This window comes from Pinus tabuliformis, chromosome 3_2 (genome assembly GCF_031772625.1).
Source record: "Pinus tabuliformis cultivar Carrire ecotype Pingquan chromosome 3_2, CPIR1, whole genome shotgun sequence".
Lineage (NCBI taxonomy): Eukaryota > Viridiplantae > Streptophyta > Pinopsida > Pinales > Pinaceae > Pinus > Pinus tabuliformis.
In genome coordinates this window covers 604,921,017-604,923,936 of record NC_142302.1, presented here as the reverse complement: position 1 = coordinate 604,923,936, position 2,920 = coordinate 604,921,017, and the positions used below count along the sequence as shown (strand labels likewise).

Sequence of the window (2,920 nt, the reverse complement as noted above, 5' to 3'; positions counted from 1 at the left end):
CGATTCCATATGTGATATATATTTCATAATCGTTTTGGCTAACTATTTATCCAAAACGATTATTGTTAAATGATTTCACTTCTTATTGCAGTTGAATGATCTTTATTACCAATTGCTATAGGAAATTATTGTAGACTGCATACTTTATTTTATTCTCAGGTATAGTTATAGTTTAATATTGTTCAAACTAGGATATATGCATGTTTTTAATAGTTTAGATTAGATTACACTTAGCTTAGTCATTCCCCGTTACATCATATATCACTCGATCAACACTATCAAAATCTCTTTTGGGAAACTGGTCCCGTTATCCCCAGTCGAAGCCACTACACCAAACAGAAAAGGAGTTTCTAACCAAGATCTGGTCCGGGTGGTTTTCCCCCATGTTGTAGCAATTATTTTCGAGGCTTCAACGCTGATAATCACCCGATTGTATACTTAGATTTTCAATCTTATGAGTACAAGGAATCTTTTTTATTTAACCGAAACACTGGACCAAAATTTCCACTAGATTAAATGTACTAGAACCATTAATGATTGGAATCAAAATGCCCAGGCATCTACTCCCTTAACGACTTAAATGAAACTGATTTCAGTTTAGTAAACCACACACAAGAAATAATCCATATAAAAGCATAGGGAATGATTCTCATATACAAATGGAAGCATAAATTCCAAATTCTGTTAGTCAAAATGTTTGTCTATACATTTCAGTAATCCTCTTTTCTCCTTGGCTTGATTACATCGTGATGGCCTCCCCTTTTTCCCTCCCCGTCCTCATCCTATGCCCTCTCCTTTTTTTGTCCCCCCTTTATAATGAAAAATACACACTTTTATCTACAGTACAAAAATAAACCTTTTCGAGTAGTTGTTTCCAAAAAATTTAAAGCTAACTAGAGTGACACTATTTTTCAACTTACTATGCTAATTACAAGAATAAAATAAAATATAATTGATAATTCAAATTTGGAAAATATCGAAAAGATAAAAATCTCCAAAAGACACTAAAATCCCAATTTGGAGCGTGTATGAAAGAATTCCAGCCTCTGGATAGTGTCGTATGTTGATTACCTGCATCATTCTACATCAATTGAAAACAACGTAGCTCCTGCAAGTTGTTGTCCTCAAACTGTTGCCACTTATTTTATAGCCACTAAAAGGTATAATAGCATAAAAATCATCAAATAAATTAACCCAAACTATTCCAAGACATAATGCATGAGTAAGTGTGTTTTTCATCCTTAAATTATTGGTAAACACCCATGTTGCCCAAGCAATAACTAGTAGCATTCACCTAATTTACTACTTCCTCTAAAGTTTTGAATTTTAATTGATTGTACAGGGCCAAATATTTCATCATTAGCTATGGCCATGTCATCCTATGGAATATAAAAATTTGGAAAATATCGAAAAGATAAAAATCTCCAAAAGACACTAAAATCCCAATTTGGAGCGCGTATGAAGGAATTCCAACCTCTGGATAGTGTCGATATGTTGATTACCTGCATCATTCTACATCAATTGAAAACAACGTAGCTCCTACAAGTTGTTGTCCTCAAACTGTTGCCACTTATTTTATAGCCACTAAAAGGTATACTAGCATAAAAATCATCAAATAAATTAACCCAAACTATTCCAAGACATAATGCATGAGTAAGTGCGTTTGTGGTCCTTAAATTATTGGTAAACACCCATGTTGCCCAAGCCATAACTAGTAGCATTCACCTACTTTATTACTTCTTCTAAAGTTTTGAATTTTAATTGATTGTACAAGGCAAAATATTTCATCATTAGCTATGGCCATGTATTTCCTATGGAATATAACCATTATGATGGATACCAAGGCGGTACCTCAAGCCTGAATTAGAGAAAAGTGATCCCAATTCTAGTGATATTGACAAAGGTGCACCCTAAGACAATAATTTTGTTTGAACATACCACTCATGCCATGAATCTTCCATGTATACATCATTATGTCGTAACTTGTGATGGACAATAGCCCTAATTCACCGCTTACCATAGTGCTTTAAACTTACTACCAAAGAGGTACACCTACCAAACTAGATTGGTCAACATAACCATATCACATATAGACACTGATTGAAAAGATATTTGAATGGATTACATTTTTCTGAACCTATATATGGTTGAATATTTTATGCTTTGTTGCACTCCTAAACATAAAAATATTTTTAATACAAAATTATGTTGTAATAGAAACCTACCAGTTCCAACTTTGGACTACACAAGCTGATACCTATTCCAGTACTAAGCAACCTCCATCAGCCACATAAGAAGGCACCACTGGAAGATTTGCAAACTAGTGAAAAGATAAAAGTTGTTGAGGTCTCAAGGGCTTATAATATTGGATGACGCATTGGGTCCCCAAGAAAATCCTTAACTTGTTCATCCAATGAGGTAGGTGATGTGATTTCTTGGTCCCAAAAATGAGTAGTCTAGTAGATTACAAGTTTTTCACATCTCTCTCCCAACCTTGGTATAATGCATAACCTTGTTAGATTGATCTTGTTCAATATGAGGACCTTTATCGACAATTTTTCTAAAAGGATCACTGATAATATGAATTAAACATTGTGCTTTTTATTTTTCACAAATTCTTCATTGATAATCTCATGTACAATGACTCCTAACCTGGTAGAATAACATTGATCCTAATTAGAAAATAATGCAATATGAGCAAGCTCCATGACCTAATCAACATCAACATGTTTTCATACAATTAAAGGGGACTTCCCTCCAAGTTCTAATGTCATTGAATTAATTTTTCTCTTGGAAGTTAAATTTAATACTACTATACCAGTATCAGTTGATCCTGTAAAGGCAACCTTATCAATATCCTACAATTGTAGCTCCCAGAGTTGGACCATATCTTGAAATTACATTCATGATTCCTAGAATT

General features: G+C 33.6%; 1 pseudogene; it reads right to left on the bottom strand.

The window, feature by feature from the left end:
* Positions 1-1,811: 1,811 nt before the first annotated feature.
* LOC149182065 (uncharacterized) lies at positions 1,812-2,410 on the bottom strand (annotated as a pseudogene).
* Between the last annotated feature and the right edge of the window lie 510 nt (positions 2,411-2,920).